Below are 22724 nucleotides of genomic sequence, written 5' to 3'. Positions count from 1 at the left end.
AGCTTCGAATGTTACGGAGCTTTTATAATAGAATCCGTAGTAAAGTAAAATCTTCTTTACAGAGAATCGTCTGTAAGAGTGGCCATGATTTCATCACTAACAACGAGCAGCCTATTAGCGTTGATAAGAAAAATTCCTGAGCACTAACTCACAAAGGTATCCTAACACTTGTAGAAATATTTTATGAATACATTATGCACGTTATATAAAGTACGAACTTTTAAAGGGAAGTAAACTTTTAGCAGCAGCATTAACTTACTTTCCGGGATGATTGTATACAGCACTAATGAAATTTCAAAATATTTTTTATAAGTCATGCAGTATATACATGAACGTTTACTAAGGTAAGTGTTCAAATACTTTTTTGAGCTATTGTACATCGAAGACCTCGGTTACAATTTCCATAGTTTTTTTTATTCGTTCTTTGACAATCAAGCAACGTTCAAGACGGAGAATCTGCAGATTGACTTTTTCGCTGCTCCCGGGACCGAAAGCGCGGCGGAAGTGATGAATGGCGAGGGCAGGTCTTTTGAGAGCGGTGATCTTTTCGGCTGAGAGGGGTACACGAAGGACACAAAGGGCCGCTATCCGCACCATCAGTGTCCGATACCAGGCTCAGGTGACGCACTTTCCAAAGAGGTACCCATGCTGCCAGTACCTTTATTAAAGCGAAGACAAGACTCCGGGCCCTGACACAGAGCCGACCGATGACAGAAAATATTTACAACGTCATCTTGCCTAGACTGGGCGTTTTCCTGGTCATCTTCGACGGCGCCAGCCTCTCCTTTCCATGACCATTACGACCGTCGCTTGTTCTCCCCTCAATTATTATAGGTACCCTTCCATTTCTCTATCTCAGAGCTTATAAATATATAATTTATTAAGAAAACATAAAAATGCGCAGATTAAGGTGGTGCATATGAAATGTTACTCCTCCGAGGATTAAATTCGATGGGCCAGTACTGTTGTTAGATACATTATAGGAATTTTTTAATTTAGAAATGACGATTCTTATAAATTTGAAATAGTGAACTTTAGATAGTTATTCAAAAAGTGTATTAAGTCATGTTTAAAACAAACTAAGATTTTATTTAAAAATATGTCATGTCGTTTAGATCAATACATAATTGCATTTGTATTGGAGTGGGATCCATTTTGAAAGAAAGAACATTTCAGGTACACATTGGAACATCAGCTTTATGACAATCGGGCGCGATTCAGTAAATCTGAGGGACTTAGGATCGTTGATCGTAAGTCTAGTTTAGCAGGATTACACTAAAGGATTTTTCTATGCTAGAGAGAGTCCATTTACCGGGAACTAGGAAAATCCTTTGTGGTAACGATAAGCTTATTGCGATAATTTCTGTTGTAGATGATGATCATTCTGGCGTAGGACAAGTTTGAAGAGATTATTTACCAATTATCGGTCCCTGTAAATCCTGTTTTTCACGCGGTCAAGTCTCTCTTCTGTGAATGAATGGTTTATCTTGATAAAAGATAATCTTCGTAAAGAAAGGCATAGAGTGGAGCATAGTTGAGTATAGTTGGAGATCTAAGAACCGTCTAATATTCATTGAACGACACTATTGCGATCGAGGTTGAACTCGATGAATTCTAAGAAGTTTCAACATCGAAAGAGAAGAGGGGGGGGTCTGATTCCCTGACAGTGGTTAATTACGACGTTCGCTCGTTAATTCGCCGAAGTCGATTCGCGATAGCGACGGGCAAAGAAAAGTGGGAGACGACAAACAACTCCTACGAGGAATAACTTCTCATTTCCTACTTACTGTCAATTATTTGGTTAGAGAGCCAATTAACTCGGCTCTCCTCGCGAGTCGTAGTCGAGCGACGACGACGCTCGATCAACGAATCGAAGAACGTCTCCTATTCTGCTTACGACTTAATTAATGCGAGCCTCGTCGTTTCATTGTTCTCGATATTTGCATGGAACCCCCGGCCCCTGTTACTAAATTATACGCTGTATCTGCTCAACCATGCCGATGCATACCGTACGTGCAATTTTCTATTGTTCGAAATGACGCAGCGTTAGATGCGTTTATTAAAATCTCGTCTGCTCGAGCTTTTAACTGTGGGCTCGATTTCTGAAGTGTCCTTTGCCTTTTCAACTTCTCTCATGTTTCCCAATTTTTAACTGTGTCTGTCTAATGTGAGGATATTAAAGCGATTGAGATATATGTCTCTAGTCACGTTCTAAAAGTTCATATAGATTTTATAAAATGTTAACTATTCGTTAGGGATAAACATGGAACTTTATTAACGCAGGTACATTTTTTATTTTAAATTGCAGAGAATTTCAGCCCAGTTACAAAAAAAGATAAGGGTAAGGTAAAGAGGCAAGACAAAAGGAAACAAATTAACGACAGAGGAACATTCTTCTATCGTAACGTTGAAAATGTAGTAAAAATATATAATATAATAATAAATATAAACAGACAATAGTATAAAAATCACTTTATTTGTAAAATCAAATAAACCAATTTCTCATCTTTATTTCACCGTAGATTTCGTGTCAAGGAGGAACCGCCATCTGGCTGAGTATCACGAAAAACAACGTCCCCGCTCTTTTGCACGATATTTGACTAACTAATAATGACAATAAGCCGACAAGTTATAAGTTATAGCTTATAGATTACTCTTTTACGATTTTATAATTTTTCGGGAAATATAGGATAATCAATGGAGTTATAATTTATAAAATCTACTTGTGAAATTTCCTTTCTTTTTATAATGCAAAGGTATTTGTTAATACCGGTAACTTATAATTTGTGACTTGTGATTTATAAAATTTTATTATTAATACTACCTGAATTGTGCAAGAGAGACCATTTGTGGACGATAAATTAACTGCGTTTCTTTGACACGGGAGTACGATAATTCACGGTCCAGGCGGAGTAACGTCTTCAGGATAACGGTTGGAACACGGTGTCCCCTCGGTAAATTCAACCGGACATATCCGGCTTCGATCGATCCCTCGATACGAGGAGGATCATCCAAGGCACAGTAGACACGCGTGCCCACGATAATGAACGCGAGGGTCTGGGTAAAGGAAAACCGGTGGTTTCGTTCCTTTGACCGGCCGTACCTCATCGTTCGTTCGGTGCCGTTGTCAATCGTCAAAACGAATTTTCGATGGCGGACGCAAAGAGGACCGGTGCTGGGACCCCCGCTGGGGTATCGGTTACGTTTAAACCGCGTTTAGGGCCCTCGAAAGCCAGCATTTCGAGGCCCCGACAGCAGCCCACGTTGTCGTAGTGATGGACTGAAGAGGCCACGAATCACCTGGTGTGATCAGCCAGACTCTCTTTTTGTTTTCCATCGTTCGTTAGTAGAATGTGGAAAATGCTCGTTTATGGATGCTACGAGACTGTGTAGAAAGGAGACAAGGAATACGCGAGTGCCAACTTTCGGAGAGGTGAAGATCGTGTGGATGTATGATTCTTTGTGAAACTATCTTTATTGTTGGAAGGTGGACAAGAAACGTTGGAAGAAATTATTACTATTAAGGAATGGAAAAACATAGTTAGATCGAAAGGGACCTAAAGAATGTAGCAGGGTTAATTATAAGGTAAGCATAATATAGGCGACCATACCTTTTCACGTTACATGAATAAAATGGACCATTTATGTTTAAGCCACACTTCTTCATTGTTTTAGGTTGTCAAGACATTTAAAAGAATTCTAACATACTCGTCAATGTTTTCGATGCATCATACAACCAATCACTAATTCAAACATTAAAATTTTTCTCAATAAAAATACTACTTCAGCGAAAAGGGATTGAGAAACGAAATTAGATTTGAATCAAGAGTCAAACGATATCATTAAAATTATAAAAAACGATAAAAGGAACAAAAATTAGAAGGATTACTTTATCACTAGCACCGGCAGACAATCAGGAGGCAAGTAACCGAGCCGAGGCGCAATTAAACCGCACGAAAGTTCGCGAGGTCAAAAAATAGAAGAACAGAGGTGGCCATCGCTACTTGCGTGGCCCCGTGGCGAAGGGCCCGGGAGACGGTGGCGCCAAGGAGATCCGTATCTTGGCGCGGGGCACCGAGAAAGGGCCCCGACTTCCCCCCACCAGCGGCAGCCCTCGTCAAAGATAACATCTGATTCCGAATCGTCCGTTCGCTCGTGTAGGCTTCCATGTATCCCGACTCGTTTTCTCGGGCCCTGGTACGAATGTCATCGTGTTCGCTTCTTACAAGCGGAACGGGGCCCCGAAAGCGGGCCCCAGCTCCCCTCCTCTGTTACCCGTCCAGCCCCACCACCACGTCGAGTGCCTTCGTCAGCGCCGAATTAACGAGCGTGCAGGCCCACGGCAGCATGCTACGGGAACAAGATCGAGATTAATTGCGAGCCATGAATCGAAAGAAAAGCCACCGATCGACTGGTCAAGACCGACTGTCTCTCCGACTTTCGTTAATTTATTGGTTAATTTGGAAATGCTCGACATACTTCGTGGAGAGATTTGATGGAGAGCCACTCGAGGTATACGATGACAACTTGGTGTTTCTTGACGATTTGAGTGAGCGAATTTCTGTGTTGTTCTGATTTGACACTAGAACTACTGATTTACAATAAGCATTGAAATATACAATATATTTGGTTCGGTGATTCTATTATACAGTGGCTACAGATGGTATTGGCATATCATTGTATTTATTATAGCATTCATGCACAATTTAATTAGGCCCAAATATATTAAATTTCGTAATACTTCGTAGTACTTTCGTATCACTACAACAATTTGATGCTACGGAAACGAAATGTAGAACTTTATAATCATTTTTCTATTTCAATAATTTTTCTAAAAATTTCTACACACTTTTGGTAATATAAAATTTGAGATCCGTCATTTTAACGACTTTGCTAGTTCTGGTGTTAATGGTAGATTATTTCGTTTGTATAATTTGAATTATTTGATAAAGTTGATAAACTTGATCAAATTGATCGAGTTGATAATATTGGTAACAACAATATTATCTGTTAATGAGATTGAATTGATCATGAATCTGAGCTATGACCGACAAAATTTCGATTATTATTATTATCATCGTGTTCTGGAATTACGATCAGCATGCCATTTGTCGAAGGTGAAGCGTTCGGCCGGGGGCCGAAAAAAGCATCGTAGGCGCGGCCAACCAAAAGCGAGCGCCGCCCGAAAAAATCAAGCATTTGTATTCCGCGGAGATTTTTCAACGGCGGCCGGACAGTTTTCTCATTTCGTTTATGGCCAGCCGTAACATAACTCCGGGACCTACTACCGCCGCTCGACAAACACACAGAAATTTCGACCACGGGATCAGACCACGACTTCGCGTGGGTGGAATGGAGTAGCATCCTGGCACCGCTTTGCCAACCAAGAAGACGTCGCATAGTTTTACTCGTTAGATTGTTTAGGTACATAAATGTTAAATTTTAAATGACTCTGTAAGCGTAATTTATTTGGACAAATATTTTAATATCAATGTCATTAACTCTCAAGTGGTATCGTTGGCATATCTACTAATTTTTACATTATTTTATTTTGTTCACAGTTTTATATTTGACGTGATGAAAGTGATAAAGTAAATAATATTAAAAGTAAGTAAATTAAAATTAATCTTTTATTGAATCATGTTAAATGATTCAATAAATGAATTCGGTTATGTGTATTTCTTTCTTTTTTATTTATTTAAGCCCCGAACTAACACTGACTCATAATTATTTCTTTATCTTTTAAGATCAAAGAAATAATACACTATTTAATATAATTATTCAATTATGGATGCTCTTCGCGCGTTCATTGTAACGCCATCTGTGATAGCGTTATATAAAGTAATATTTGCAGCATTTGCAGTCGCAATTAACCACATCATGAAAATAGTAAGTAATACGTTATTTTAAGCAACGATTGACTTTAATTTTTTATAGAATAATTAGAAAATAGTTTGATTGATTAGTAATTTGATTGATTAGTAATTAGATGTTGTATGGAGCAATTATTACTAGTGACTCGCATTCTAACCAAACAATTGACGACATTCCGAGAATGTCAACTTTCTCTCGTAATCATAAATAATTGCAACGCAACGTTCATACAAAGAGTAAGTTCTTTTTTAATAGTAATCAACGTGAATTAATAGGGTATTTAAAAAACGATTGTCTAATTTTATGGTTGTATAAACAGGTATTTCTTCGAATAATTATCACCAATGTTTCCCAGTGTCTCCTACGCTTATTATCCAAAGAATTCATAATTTCCCAATAATATCAGGCCTTCTACTTTATCTTTGAACATCTATAATTTAATACTCTTATGCAAATAGTAAGTTTTCTCAATGGTAATTAATTTTAATACGCTAATAAAATATATAAAAAATAATTACCTTTTTCTTTTTACTCATCAGTGTCTTCCAGTGTCTCCTACATATTTTTACCATCTAAAGAACCCATAACACCTCAACAACATGAATCCTTCTATTTTACCTTTGAACATCCACAGCACTTTCGTACAAACAGTAAGTACATACTAAGGTTCTTTAACAACAGTCGATTACAATTAAACGACTTGCAGCCATAAGAAAGTAGTTCCAATATTTAGATTGTATCTTAGAGAAAAAAGATAGTTATTAGGGTTTATATTTAAAAGTGATTTGAATGTGATCGATTTTGAGCTGGTTTAATTAAATTACTGTACAATGGAATTGCTTCCTTATTGTAGTAGCTGTCCTAACTCTCCATAGAATTTTTAAAATATGGTGTACCAATTTTACACGTAAGTATGTGTATATTTCGCGAGGCTATCATCATCAGTGTCTCTCCTTTATTTCTTTATCTCTGTATCTTATTTACTCATTATCTGAAAAATTCACAACATCTTGTAAACATGAACCTTTCTTTTTCTCTCAGTACATAACATCTTCAATTTTGTTTGCCATGACGAAAAGTATTTGTCACCGGGTGAAACATTTCGTTTTTGAAAACGAAACGGCCAGTTTCGAGAGCGGAGTGGTTTGCACTGGAGACAGGTTCACGCTAAATGGCGGTCAGACGAGGCATGTCGCGCGCCACGGGGTTCCCGGTCAAAGGCGCCGGCGATCCTGCTAACCCCTTCCATTTCGGTCGGCCCTGTCACCCCTTTTCCCTTGGCTGGCATTCGTTTTTGGGTCCCGGTATGTGGCCACGATATTCTAATGGCGTCAGCGCATGCGTTACGCGGCTGATCGTCGCGGAACACCGAGATAACTTGATTTTTATCGGCCGATCGTGCCTGCATTCGCAGAACAGCACGTCTTGAAATTCGTTGTGAAATGCATCAAATTTGAACATTGAGCGTGAAAACAGTTAGTAAAAGCTGAGTTTAGTCTGGAAACTGTCTAAGACAGATAATAAAAATTGGAAACTAGTGATGTTTCATTTTTCTCCATTATGTCAGTTTGTAACTTGGTAAAAGTTAATATTAACATAATAAACTGCAGAATTGTGCTTATCAAGGATTACTATAATTAATTGGAAGAATTACATTTACTGTGAGAAGAAAAAGAATGAATAAAAATGAACTTTTTCCATAAAAACGTTTAGTTGAAAAAGAATTTGTTTGTGTTGAAATTATTGAGAAGGAAATAAAAGAAGGAAATAAATATATAAAAAGACAATATTAGGTCTTAGTACCAGCAACTAGAATACAGAAAACCCTATAATTACAGGAAAACGATGCACTAAGAAGAGATTCTCTATATAACCATCAGCTAGAAGCTGAGTGGAGAGCCGTTCAGCCACAAATTCAGCATCGGTTTGGTGGTTTATCGAGGCAATTTACAAATTGGCTTCCGTTCCAGCGTTTCTTAGGCGCCCAGAAATGATTAGACCTCGCTGGACGGGGCACCGTTTATTCAAGCTTGCTTCTGCGAACGGCTTCTATTAGTATTTCTGGCCTCACTCCACCCTCGTTGGATAGCATATGGTTAACCAAAATCTTCTGAATGCCCATTAACATAACGTCGATACGCACCTGCTCGACGAAAAACGCAAATCGAAAGACGAGTAGTACGTCAATCTACCATTTCTTTTTATTGAATATATCTTCGCGTTCTTCTCTTTGATTTTCACTGAGAACAGTGCAAAATTATTAATAATTATTTCTGCAAACTTAATATTTAAACAGTGGATTATGTCGATATCGCACATAATGAAATTCTTCTATTAAATTATAACATACAGGTAAAAGTAGAAATATTATTTGTAGCTAGTCTGCGGATATTTCTATAAATTCACATTTTTTATTAACATACTTAAGAGAATGAAAACTAAACAGAGCTTTGTTACCTTTAAAGATTATGAGTAGTAACATTATCGTAATACGTTACTTTAGACAATTTATTGCGTACTGCGCGCATTTATATTTTCTATAAATGCGTTAACATTCTATACCTGTATCACATTGATGCGAAAAAGACAGCATATGTAAAAGAATTAAAAAAGAGACATATAGTTATATGTAAAACATACTTAACATTAGATAGCTACCTACTATAAAACAAACTGCGTGTGAATCCAATGAATCTATATAGTATCTACGGGTATTGCAATTTTCCGAAAGAAGAAGTTAAGAAACAACGTGAATCGATGAATTCAAACTTCTTATAGATTCAGTAATCATTGTAAAAGATTGCAATTAATTTTCCTTCTTTATTCCGCAGAGAAGCAAATAAAAACACCACCTGCTCCGAAGCTAAAAGCATCACCGTAAAATATAATAATCAGATAGCATCCCTCTGCCACTGAATCGTCCACGAAATACACTGTCCAATTCTTCGATCCAACCCCCGCACCAAAGGAGGGCCACCAACGAAGGTTGAAAACAAAAATCGTCCAGCTAAGGAGGACAAGCGTGTCCGATCTAACCCACGCTCGGAACAATCCCCAGTGCTGTCGTTTACCGGGACGAATCCCTTTTTTTCAAGGGTAAGCCTCGATTTTATCTGAAATCGATGCTTTCGTCGCGCGCTCGCGCTCTTGCCCCGTCTCTTGATGATCCAGAGGCCGCTTTTTCTCTGGAGGGCCGGCATATAAATACAGTAAGATTAATACGCGGCCCACAAATCCCAAACAGGCCGTAGTTTATTGTCTGATACATCTGCGGGCCACCGCTGGACGCGTGTAATAAAACGAGCACGACCGCGCGCGCGTTTGCCTTATCTCGAAGGCTGGCCGGATCGAATGTGTGACAGACTGCCGACAATATTGCGCATTCCTGGCCGTCTATGAATTCGCCTAGGAGTCTCCTCACCCTCGAACTGTACGAGCCAAGCCTCGTCTATTTGTCAGGGAACGTCTGTTAAGGGTGACGGTCTCGATCTTCCATCGTTTATCGCGGCCGTGACGAATTTGTGCGTCGTTATTTGCTTGGTTTTATTATCTATGCCCGGTGGCCTGATGCCTTTCAGTGTCACGCCCTTGTGGTTATTGGCGCCGGGCTGGGATCGGCGTGATTAATTTTTTGACGTTTGGGGTTCGGAGTTATGCGTGAGATTTCGTGGATTTTGGAAATCGGAGATTGGTTTGGGGTGGTGATTGAGGTTTGTAGTAGGGTCAGAATGGTAGAAAATTCTTAGATCTGGTACCTAGAGATTTATGGTGTTCGGCATGGGGAATCGTTTGTAGACTTGATTCGTTAAAGCGTGTTCTGTGTGTACGGTGAATTTTGCAAGATTGTTCAAAGTATTATATTATAGTCAATATTATTTTTATATAAATTTCTGTTACATGTTAGAAAAGAGGGAAAGTACTACGTTCTATACTTGCTTTCCCATAACTTGATCAAGACTTTTCTTCAAGCCTCTATCTTATTTGAATTCTTTATAACTTTTTAATTATTAAAACCTTCTAAATTTCAACGAATACACTCAATTATTACGTATATTATACATTTGTCGAAGAGATGAAATTGAGGAAAAGTCATATTTGTGCAACGTGGCACCTGATGCAGCATTCTTATCTCGTCGATTACTGCAGATGCTCGCTTTTATCCTGAGGCCGTCGTAGTTTAAACTCGGGCTGATTTACTGTCCACCTTTACTCACCCACGTCGCGTCCGTTCTAATTGCAGGTCCGCGAGAAGAATATTTCCTGGTGCACACCCCTTGATCTTCCCACCTGCCATCGGCCCACGCGATGCTTCTGCGAGATACCGAGTTTACACGGGTGGCGGTCACCAGAACATTCGAATCAATGGGAAAGAAAAACTCTGAAGAGCCATCGTTAACGTTCGATGTCTCATGATGAATCGTTGGATGATACCATTGCGGTATACGTGAGTAGAATATATTTTGTATTTCATTTCTTACAAATACATATATGTATGCGTTTCATTGCTTCGAGTTCTTATGGGAGATCCATTTTGGATGGATTCACAAGGAAAAATTCTCTACTTTATCTTAGAAACTTTTGTTCTTTATATTAATTTTGGAAACTACTACCAAAGGAAATTACGTTAATTCTTTTCATGTCATTTATGTTTCTTATATTGTCAGTAACTATAACCAAGGAAATTAGTTAACTTTAATAAGACACTTGGATTTTTTTATATTTATTATAACACTAGAAAAGTATAATACAACTGCGCACAAATGACCGAAAAAATGTGACAGGATTAATTCTGAAATCCCTTGTCGGGCGTTCCAGATCATTTGAAACTGACCTTAACCGATCAAGGGCCAAGCGATAGTCTATCATAATTTCATGTTATACATATAAAGACCTAGAGTACTTTACATTTCTTATCGTTAGATTTTACATGTTACATAAAAATCCTATGATTTTTATGAATTTATAGAAAATATGAAGGTGCAAAATTGCACAGAATGCACGTAATATAAAAAGTATGTAAAATATTCAAAGTATAGTGCTTCTCAAAAATATGAATTTGCATAAAAACCTGCAGTCTACTAATCATATTCATAAAACACTTTACAGAGAACAGTACTAAAATCCTTAATCTATCTTGCGTAATGTAAATTGAATGAAAAAAAATTGCAAATGAGAAGATGCAACAACGTAACTGTTGGCCCTTGATGGATGAACAACCCTTAGACTTACTCCTACGCCGAAGCAGCGAATTGTTAGCCAGTCGCCCAATCGACATTCCGATTCCACCGTAATCCTCGAGGGAAACTTTTAACGCAGATTCGACGTTTCGATACCCGTTTGCTTCGTTCGTCGTTGGTTTCTTCGTAGCCGTCGTTTCCTCTCCTCGACAACCCCTAATTACGTAAAATAAAAACCGTCTGTTCGCTCGGTTCCGCGATCGGCATCGAGAACTTACCTTTTACGATTTCTGGGACGCGGACTCGCGTCGTTTTCGTTGTCGTTCTACCAGTGGAATCCGCTTGTGAGCACGTCTGCGAGAGAGGATAGACGAGTAAGCGACGACGGACAGATGAATCGAGTAGAAGTCGCGCGGGAAGCCTCGGGGAAATGGCCGAAAGGACGGCCTAATGGACAGCGCCGCGGTCAATTAGCCATCTCGGCCGCATTCGTGGTTATTAATAGCGGATCGTGATCCGGCGAGATTGAGATCTCCGACGCGACGCGTCTTCGAGAAACGTTTCAGGCTTCTGGCCTCGCGAACAGGAAAGCGAGGAGTCGCCGTTATCCAGCGAATCGAAAGGCGAAGAAAGCGTTGCCTTGGGAACGTCTTCCTCGGGACGTCTCGGATGGCTCGAACTCTTCAACTTCCGGGACTCGGCGAAGCGAACGTTTTATTCGTTGTCGATTATTTATGGAAGTTTAGGGGCATTGTCTCTTTCTTTAAATGATTGTAATATTATCGGTGGTTAACAGTTTTCAACTTGGAATCGTAGAATGTTTGACATAGGTTTCATAATTTCGTCTTGAGTTTTCAACCTTCGAACTTCCGCTGAAGTGAGTGTTTATCGGCTGAAGATGGCACGCGACGTAAGTTTGATTGTATATGCAAGTTTAGAGATACTTATCTCTTTCAAAGATTCATAGTACTTATCGTTGAGTTAGAAATGTTGTACTTTGAATCGTAAAATGTTTAATATACCTTAGAGTTATCGTTAAGTGTGCTGTCGATTTACTTGTGTACGGGGTTCTAGAGACTATCTATATTTCCAAGATTGTATCAAAGATGTTATTCTAAGATTTCAACAAACCTGAAATCTCCCCAAAACGTCGATGAAACCAACCCTGTTTACATGAACTCTGATATCGAAATATACTGAAAGTATTGTGTAAGACGTGTTCCCTGGGGATTTCCTCGTTGCCCACGCAAAGGAACCGGAGGCCAGGCCAGTGATGGACCACCAGGGAGCCGCCACGCCCCCGGCGGGCCTCGTTTTACCCACGCGATCTTTGGTGGAGCGCGCGCGTACGCTTCTGGCCGCTTGAACGACTTTAACGCAGAGAGAGGAAAAAGGTGGTGTGGTCGGCGGCACGGCTTAACTAGCGCGCGGAATCGCGCGAACCTGCCCCGGGGGTTGGGAGAACGAGAACAAAAAAGCCTTGGAAATCAAAGGAGCAGAGGGAACGGAGGGATGGTTAAGGGGTGAAACAGCGAGAGCGGCAATGGCGGATGACGGCGGTGACTCGTGGCTTGGTCCAAGGATCAAGAGGCGTGTCACCCCCGGGGCGAAGAAGCGGTGTCGGCGGGAGGATAATCGTCGGGTCATCACGAAAAACGCAGGTGAATCTTCTAATTGTCCTCCAAGCTTCCGGTGAGAGTTCCCTTTTGGGGTGATAATTTGAGAGAATTCTATCTTTTACTCTGCTTCTTTTTTGTTTTTTGAGGTTGATGAATTGTGGGTACTGTTCCGTATCAGCGTCACGTTCTAGATAATTTATTAATATCGTATATTAATGAAATGCTGTTATTTTATATGTGTAACAATATAATACGATCTTTCTTTTTATTTAGTATATTATATACAATTTTCTTTTTGGGGATCGATGAGTTTTGGATGTTTGTTACTAAACACAATTTCACGCTATCATAGTGTAGAGATAGTTTAGAGAAAATCGTGGAACACAGTATTATAAAATTTATATCTTAGGTCATCACGCAGAACGCAATTATTATTTTCTTGGAAGCTTAACGATGAAAAAATAGGTAATTATTTTCTAAATTCTCCATTCTGAATTTCTTATCATTTTGTTACTGTTTTCAATATATCTTTTTATGAAGTATAAGAATATTGTATTACAATATACATGTATCATATAAACATATTATACACAGTACAATATATTTTGTGCTTAAACTTCTGCTTCCTTACATTGAACTATATTTAATGTTCTATTTCGTTTAGCTCTTCTTATTTTTAATTTATAAGACACATTCTTATAAATTAAATTTATAAAATAAATTAAATTCTTATAAATTATCTTTTTCATATAATTTAGCAAACATAATTCACTATGTTAAAATACTCATATTTCTTCTTAAAAGATAATAGACAATATTCTCTGACGTAAGCAATGTTTTTCAGGTTCAGGTATCTTAGGGGTGGTTTTTCAAAGGGTTTCATAGATATCGGTTTTCGATTGCTTTAGCAGGTGTTATAACTTGAATAGTATTATTGAATAGCTTTAGTAGAATGAGAAGTTTGACTGTTCGTTTTTTTGGCTAATTAATTCGCAACGAACTTGCTCTCCTTTAGAACCCTGGATGATGGCCAAACTTACCCTTCTTAGCGGCCAAGTTTCCCCCCTTTCTTAATACGTTTCGAAGATTACGCGCACTCGAAAGGAACCGCGATTTTCGCTAATTACCGCGGCTAATTGTACGTCTGTGGCTTTTTCCATCAGCCTCTTGAAACTTGTACTATTTCGAGGAGATGCTTCTTATTTCTAGGAAGTATAATATGGTCTAAATCTTGGCTCGGCCATTTCCAAAGGTAAACGGAAATATTTTCGGTCAAAATATGGCCGAATCCTTCTTCAAAGATTTTACAAAATATTTTCTACGTTGAACATCTTAAATTAAATTGTTGCGTAAATGTAACGATGTTAATATAACAATATAAAATACATAACATGTAACGATATGGAAGTATTAATTGCGATATGATATTGTGCTTTAGAATGATGAATTTTTTGCAGAGTTAAAATACGTAATCGTGGTAAGGTGTTGAACTTCAGAATGACGAATTGTCCAAAGAAAATATTCTTCGTTGCCGATTTTCTAAAGGCCATAGAAACAAACGTTGAACATCCAAATACTTCAAAAACGCAATATTCGATAAATTACAGAAGATCTAAAAGAAATAAAATGAAATAAAAGTGTCCTTTAAAAAACATGAAGTTTGATTATATACAACTGGAATAAAATTAGAAATAATTCCAGAAATAATTTTATTAACAAGATGTGGAAATTTAGTTTACCTCCCTCTTGCAATTATTATACAAACAGTCATTAGTATATTTTCTTGGATTTTCTCGAATGACGAATAGTATGACAAAGAAACAATTTTAATATTTTACACGTGAATATAAAGATTTATATTCAAGATTCATCAAGTCTGGAGGGAAAATTCACAGATACGAGCGTAAAAAGGACACCGATAGTTTCATCGTATGAAGCGTGGAAGAAGTGGGTCACGGTTGGTCAGTGTGAGAAAAATGAACGAGAAATCGAGGCACCACGAGCGACGAATTCGTGGCTGAGAGGACCAGGCTGCAACCGGTAATTGCGCGCGATTTTTATGCGGCTTCGCTCGAGTCCAGGTCCACCTCCTCGTTTTCTAAGGTAGCATTTCTCGGCTATTCCGTGGAAACGAGATAATCGTAGTGCCATGCTGCCACGACCGAACGGTGACCGATCCTCGTAAAACTGCTTCCTGAGCCGTTCGCGGAACAGCCATCCAACAGCCTGCTACCATTTTATTTCTTCGTCCTCTTTTCTACTTTGACAAATTCGCGACATTTAAACGTCTGTTAAACGTGATTCCTAACAAGTTTACACGACGATGTTAACCGTTGTTTAGCTGTTATATAAAAAGTAATTAATTTTGTTCTGTAGATATCTCAGATTGTGTATATTTTTTAAAGTATTTTAAGATATCTGTAAAATACCAAATGTCATGTTTCTCAGTTTGGGTAGAGTCACATTTCTAGAGCGTGTAATTTATGCTTATAAATGGTGCGGTAATGATTAATTAAAATGTTAAGAGTCGCTTTAGGTGAGAGGTAAAATCGGACAATTTTTGAGTTACATCTATGATTAGTTACATTATTTCGCATCTAGCTTTCGGAATGATATTATAAAATCTTCTATAGATTCTTGTTTTGAGAGATAATCGGTAGTGAATTATCATTTGATAAAAGAACTTCGAAAGAAGATGTAGCTTAATTCGTCGATTAAAATTCATAGACACAAGCGACTACAATTATTAAATCTATTAGCAGCGATAAATTTATGACTCATGAATCGTAACATTTCGTTCATAATGTTAGTTCAATTGTGCAAGAACCCTGAGGATCTATTTCTCAATTATTCTAAATCTGTTGCACATATTTTCTTATTCTTCTTGAAAAATTCAATTGATTTTTCTTGGAATTTTCTTTCCTTCCTATGAGTCACTAGAATGTTTCAAAGGCTATTGTAATGTTCGTTTCTCATGAATATTCCGGGCTTGGAGGTGTATTATGGTTAGGAGGCACGATCGCACGTTCGAGAATGTAGATTTTGATTTAATGGCGGACCCAACCGCGCGTTCTGAACCGATGATGTAATTCTACCAGCTCCAACAGAACGTTGTCCGTAAAAAAAGAAGAAAAAGAAAAAAGAGAACGAAAAGGACAGGAAGGAAGAAAAAGAAATGTTCCTCTGGAGTGACTGATTCTGTCTCATTCCCACAGTTTCTCGTGTTCCATAAAATCGAACAGATACTTTTAAAAACTGACCAAATTCTTAGAGTTCTCTGTATTTGTACATATTCGTATCGAACACGTTGAAGATTCTCTTTTCCAATATGTTAGACCACCCAACAGGATGTTTCACGTTATACGTATAGTTTATTATTGCAGAAATGTCTAGTCATCAGATTACACGCAACGAGTAAGTAAATCTTGGTAATTAATAATGGATTATTTGTTTGTTGCTCACAAGAGGACCACAGGGGAAGGACGTGATAATTCCATTCATGGCTGATTTTCCCAGTAAAATCTCATCGAGTAGCTATAAGGATGTAGATATCTTAAAATTAGAATTATTAGAGTAAAGCTGCTTAGTTTATTCTAAATCTAATTTAGTTTAGAATTTAAGAGAGTAATGAGGACACGAATTAAACAATCTATTTCCAAATATAATTCCCAGAAAAAGGTGATTTATAACTAAATTTAACAAACCACAAACAAAATTTTCCATGTAATATGACCCAAATATCTCACTGTCTCAAGAATCCCTTACTCTGTTCTTAATTTCAAAAGTGATTTTAAGCAATACAAGATGAAACAGAATTTTGATAATATCCATAGGGTTGATCGACGATAATTTGGGTTTTTCAATTATTCTCATACAAATAGTGGGAAATTTGTATCCCCTTTTCAACTCAACTAATACAGCTTGTCTATATTCAAGAGCATATGCCCAAACAATTTAAAACAAATTCCTCTATGTCACTCGATATTCTTTCACGCTTTCTTAGACTTTTCTCGAAACGACTGAGCTTCCACGGTGGACAAAAGATTTAATTTTCTGGGCCGTGCTGGGTCGGGTGTCACGATACACAGCAGAAAGAGAAAGGCTCGCGAGGAGCGGAAGGCGCCGCGTTAATTGCACTTCGAAAAATCGTAAAATGCAAATGAACGATCTCCTCGTGGATCCGCGAGGCCTTCCATTGGCAAATTGCGAGAGAAGGCAGCGCGCGCGCGCGACGTGGCGCCCAAGGTGGTCGAGTAATTTTGCTTTCTTCTATCTCTTTCACTCTTCTTCTTCCTCTTCATCCACGTGAACCAGAACCAGAGGAGGAGAAAAAAAAGAAAGTAAACGAAAGAGAAAGAGAGAGAGAGAGAGAGAGAGAGATAGAGAGAGAAGGAGAGCGTGCGCTTCGCCATTCAGAAGAGTGGAGTTTGGCTGCGGGACATAAAAATGTGTTGATTATATGTTGCCGCGGTTCCTCGAGCCCGTGGTGTCGTTAAGAAAACACACGACCTGCTGATCCGGCGAGTCGTTAAACGGTGAGATGTTCGAGGCTCTGCCATTAGCCGGATGACGCCGGTCACCGGCCACCATGACGATTATGGCCACGATAACGACGCCGGCGATGACGTTTGCCCCTCTTCGCGCCGGGATCCCGGCTTTTCGACTTGGCCCCATAGGTGGCGAACGGGCCACGAACTTTTCCGTACTTTTGTGGATCTCAAGGAATTCGGATAACATAGTTCTCTTGGAGGAAAATTTGTATAGTTGATAACGATCTTCTTTTACATTTTTAGAAACATTCACACATTAGATACATTAGAAGATACTGTCCTGTTGGTGGACTTGGGGGACTCTGGAAAGACAGTTCTTTTGGAGGAAAATTATTACAGTCGGTAGAGTGTGATTTCCTTTCATATATTTGACTACATACACGTACCACCCCATTAACGGATTTGAAGAATCGTGAGAAGAGAGTTCCTTTGGAGGAAATTTTTCTGCAGCCGACAATAATTTTCTTTCATATTTGATCACGTTGCGATAACGCCATGTTCTACAAAATCTCTACCAGCGCCCGTGTCTCGCCAAGTATAATCCGAATGAACGCGCGACCTTGCTCAATTAACCCGAACCACGTCATCTGTCCGTTAGAATTATGAGCGTCGCGAAGATCTCGAATCTGACGACTCATAAATCGTGCGCAGTCTCTCGGTATTGGCCGTTAATCCTAGTGTAGCTAATGAATCGCGAGAGGTACGGGTCCATGCCAGCCCCTGGGGCCCGGATGTGGGCCTCTCAACCGTGCCACGTCCGTCCTGGGTCCGTCTGTGTGGCTCTGGACGATTCCAAATAAATAAAAGGCAATAAGTGCGGGGCCCCGCGCGCGCGAAACCCGTCATTACGCGAGGCGGGCCTGGCTTGTTAGCCCTCTGGGGCCCCGCTGACCATGTTGAGCCGCTCATTCAGCGCCCCTTCTCGTAGGAGAGCTGGCGCCTGCGCCGTTAAAATTGCCCGAATTTCGGGGAATCCTCGCTGTATGCGCGAGGATCGTTCCTCGTTTTCGACTTTCGTTCATCCCTCGCGCAACGCACGCCTCTCCGCGCGTCCATTTTTCTCTAGTTCCAGAGTCGTGCAGCTTGTTGTTTTAACGGAGTTTAGGGATCCGAGTGATGTTCATTGATAATTTGCCGCGCTAACCTGGCACCGGTTCTGCCTGCCTCCCTTTATTTTTTTTCTTTCTTTCTCGCTGTATGTTGTTGTTCTTCTTCCTCTTCGTCTTTTCGTTGGTTTTATTTCGGGTGCTTTTTGGGGCTCCTTTTGGATGGCTCTGGTTGTAGTTCGTTGAGAAGAGGTTTGTGAATGGAAAGATTACGGTATCCTCGGAACAGGAATTTATTAGGGTCTCGCCATTTCGAGCTTGTGATTGGTTATGACGTAGAGGGTGGTTTTATTGGACGTTTGGACACTGGCACGTTTCTCTATCCTGTTTATGTATTTGTTTCATTATAGCGTTAGATACGCGATATTCTTCTCGAGCTACCTTAAAGTTGCACTTGTCTAAGGAAATCTATGGCATGGAAATGAGCTTCCTATGGTGTTGCGTGACCCTTGAGATGTCCAGGTGACTGGTGTCAGGATAATACGCACCCTTAAACAGAGGGTTGAGAATCATAGTACGTCATGAATCGTGACATAAATCAATTCGTTGCTATTTTTGAAAAAGTCACCGTATTTTTTCCAATCACGATTTAGCATTTAGCATTACATATTTAGTGTTTCATTTTTATTTTTATTTGATATCGGAGTATAAAATCTAAAATGAAATAACTGGTCTAATCTAAAGTCTCGTGTTTCATCCATAATATGGTGATTATCAGTTAAATAGATCACAGAGTATTCCTAAAATTTGCGATTGTGTCTGATTGTGAGATCTCAAAGAGACTGTCAGGGTCAGAATTTATTAGAAGTGGATTTTTTATTCTTTGTAATAAGAGTTAGAACACGTATTCGACCCGATTAGCTGGTTTACCTAATTTACGACGATCGAGCAGCGCCTCACGCATGTAAATCGCTCCAGCTATCGTGCCAACTCGCGCTCCCTACCATCGCCGATTTGGAAGCTGCCGTAAGAATGGCCGCGACAAATCGACCGTTTGCCTCTTGCTTCCTCGAGTTCCTATGGTTCACGAGACAATGCCAAAATTTGTGTTTCTGAACTATCGTGTTATACATGAATTCTGTTTGTTCTGAACTAAAAAAATTGCGAAGAAGTTCATTGTACTTGATTTTTAAGTTTATAACGTGTAACAAATTTTTAGTATTTGTTAAATCTTCGCAGACTTTGTCTACGTAAGTGCAAACCCGTGGATTATATCGTCTGATGATCCAGGATTCATATATCGAGAGTATTAAAAGCCTTAATCTCTTCTGGTAAAGAGTTAAGAAAGATAATGAATATTTGATTTATTTTTAATTAATTTGTAATTAAATGGTACAACTCTCTTTACGAGAAGTTTCTTGGAGCTTAACGCGTTGACTGACACGCGAATTTTGCCCACGATGTCGCGATAGATCGAAATATGCTACGTCACAACGTATAATTTTTGCAAAATATTACATTTTTAATGTATCGTAGAAAATTGTTTAGTCCATGAAACATATCTTATGGTACTTGAATCGTCCTAAAGAACGTAGTAACGTAAGTCACCGATGACCATCGCGATGATCAGCGTATCGATAAATATACCATATCTACGTACGTCAAACAATCCGAGCTAAGATCTGGTTGAAAGCGATCGAGACGGTTCCTGGCCGGGCCTGGAGGAAGCTAAACGCGCGGCGTAGGAGTCGTTGCGGCAGCCGATGGTAATGGCTAATGACTGGTAATTGGACAAAGCAGCCGCAAATTGGACCACCGGCCAAGAGGTCGTCAGGTCGCCGGACGCTAATCGTCATCCTTGTTATTTGCATCTGCCGATACTCGCGTTTGGTCCACGTACGTAATACGTGTACTCCCTCTGTGCACGTTACGCAACCTCGCCGATGACAGAAATAGAGATGACCGGACGGCGTCTATTCGAGGAGTCGACGGCTGTCGCCTCCTCGCGTCACAGATCATCTTGTAGATCCTTTGAGATCCGCTTCTTCTTGCCTGGCTGTAAGACTCGCGATCTTGCGAGGCATTCGACTGAGAGTTTCCTCTGTGTTTGGTTTTGCACACTGAGACGAGGTTCGTTCGGAGCCATTTAGACTGTGTTGCTTCTTTCGGAACGCAAAACTTGCACAAGAAGCTTCTTGACATCGGCGTTACACGCCTCCTGTACCGTCTAGTACAACGAGGAACTCTGTTTGACGGTGTTTAAAGATTAATCTACGAGATGAAGGCTTGAGAAAATGCTTGACTGTTTGGTCAAATGGTAACTATTTGATGTTTGTTGATGATTTAAACGGGTCGGTGATGCTTTAGAGCACGGCGATGGTGGGATGATTCTGATTTGACAGAAAAGTCGAAAGGAAATAGATGGTTGCGATCTATGATTGATTTTAACAGTTCAATTCACGATTGAGATTTTAGATGTTTTAGACTGGTTGTAGATGCCTTAAAATGTGAAGATAGTTGGTCCAATATGTTTGGAAAATCGAAAGGGAAAATATGATTACAATCTGTGATCAAATTGAAGAGATCGATTCATGGTTGAGATTTTAGATGTTTTAGACTGGTCGCAGATGCTTTAATTTAGAATGCGAAGATGGTAACATTTTGAATTCTGATTTGGTTGAAAGGTAAAAGGTGGTTGTAATCTATGATTGAATCTAATGCTTCAATTTATGATTGAGATTTTAAGTTGTTTAAACTGGTTGCAGATGCTTTAGAACGTGACGATGGTTAATCCAATATGTTTGAGAAATCGGAAGGGAAAAGATGATTGCAATCTATGATTGAATTTAATAATTGAATTCATGATTGAGGATGTAGGTATCTTACACTGGTTGGAGATCTTTTAGAGTTTGATGGTGGTGGTACGATTCTGACTTGATTCAAAGGTTGCAAGGGAAACTCGACAATGACCTGTGATTGAATTCAATAGTCGAATCGATGATCGAATTTAGGCGACGTCAAAATACAGTCAGAACTTTTCTTCAAACTTCTATATATAGTCGTATCACCATGATTATGTTGTCTATGATTTATATCTTCGACGCATTGATCGAGATAATGACGCACACGGTACGTCGATTAAATTATCGAAGTAATGTTTCGTGTTTCTGTTTCGCTATTCCCGTTTTCATTTACCTACGAAGGCGAATAAAATAGCGAATAGCGCGTTAAAACAAATGTAATTGACAACTCGACGCGACGCGATCAAGATATTGGCGCATCTGACCATCTCGATGCATCGCGAATTCAATTGATCGCCGGGCAATTGCGATGTTAGAATCGACGCGACATTTATTAATTACGAGCGGCGTTCTCGTTACGATGCACGATATTATCATGGATCGTGGTTCGACCAGTCATTTTCAACCGCGATCGATCGTAAGCCTCTGTGGAACACGATCGTTTAGCGTCGATCATACTTGGGACCAGCTTCTACATTCGACGATCATTGGATTTATAAAAATTTTCGATTGAAACAGGCACGGTTGCTCTTCCTCTTTGGATGTTCGTAAGCTGCCATTGGTTCGTCCAAACGAGATGCTGCTTCGAGATCATCGTGCAGGTTCTAATTACGGTAATGAGGCAGCAGGGATCAGTAGCTCTTTCATTGTAGCGATAGCTTTGAGACCAGAGCGAGGTGTTTCGTAGAGATTGATCAGAGTTTGGTAGAGAAGAGTATAGCAATTTTTCGTTGCTTGTAGAAATACTTGCTTGTAGAAAATGTGAGGATGTTCAAGGGGATTATAAGAAATTGAAGAAATTTAGAAGAAGTAGGAACTGACGAGAAAAGTGAAGAATCTATAGGAAATTTAGGATGCTTATAAGAAACTTAATGAATTTATAAGAAACTTGGGGAATTTAAAAAATATCGAAGAAATTTATAAGAAATTTGAGAATGAGAAATACTAATTTTTATCAAATTTAAGGATAGAGATGTGCAGGAATACAAAGACTGCGCATAATATAAAGAAATAAATAAAATATTATAAAATTAATAACATTGGCATAAACATCTGCAGTTTAGCGATATGTAACAAGCGAGTACAAGGCGTGCTGCTGTAATTTCTCTTGAATTTTACATGTAAAATGTCATAGGTAGAATTACCTGAAAACGAAGTTGGAAACAGTAGCCATCGCTATCTTTAGAGGTTGGTAGTCGTGTCGGTCTGGCTTGGCCTAGCACTTTGAGCTCGCCACGGGAGCCGCTCTCGATCTGATAAGATAAAACCGCGTCACCCTTTCTCCATCCCCTTACTGGGACATTTTATCCTGGTCCATCGAGTCATCGAGTTACAAGCGCGTCACGGCGCAGCTTCTCTGCGTCGTCGACGACGCCGTCGTCTACCGATCGCTCTGAAAGATACGATGATCTACGTCGCGCAGCTTGCTCGACGGTTT

At 39.4% G+C, this 22724-nt stretch overlaps 1 long non-coding RNA gene across 1 annotated transcript in view; it reads left to right on the top strand.

Annotated features, from left to right (window-relative positions):
- LOC138187638 (uncharacterized) overlaps positions 1-22724 on the top strand; it is a 179581-nt gene that overhangs the window by 6676 nt on the left and 150181 nt on the right. Inside the window, exons 6-18 of the long non-coding RNA XR_011175228.1 lie at positions 63-156; positions 243-344; positions 437-834; positions 1177-1250; positions 1373-2756; positions 2839-3586; positions 3676-5424; positions 5562-5889; positions 5983-6110; positions 6194-6331; positions 6424-6524; positions 8706-8970; positions 10115-10318. This is a non-coding gene — a long non-coding RNA (uncharacterized LOC138187638). The remainder of the gene's footprint in view (positions 1-62; positions 157-242; positions 345-436; positions 835-1176; positions 1251-1372; positions 2757-2838; positions 3587-3675; positions 5425-5561; positions 5890-5982; positions 6111-6193; positions 6332-6423; positions 6525-8705; positions 8971-10114; positions 10319-22724) is intronic.

The sequence above is a fragment of the Bombus flavifrons genome, chromosome 15 (assembly GCF_040668555.2).
Source record: "Bombus flavifrons isolate JBK064 chromosome 15, iyBomFlav1_principal, whole genome shotgun sequence".
Lineage (NCBI taxonomy): Eukaryota > Metazoa > Arthropoda > Insecta > Hymenoptera > Apidae > Bombus > Bombus flavifrons.
Note: the sequence above shows the minus strand (reverse complement) of the source record. Positions and strands in the feature narration are given on the sequence as shown.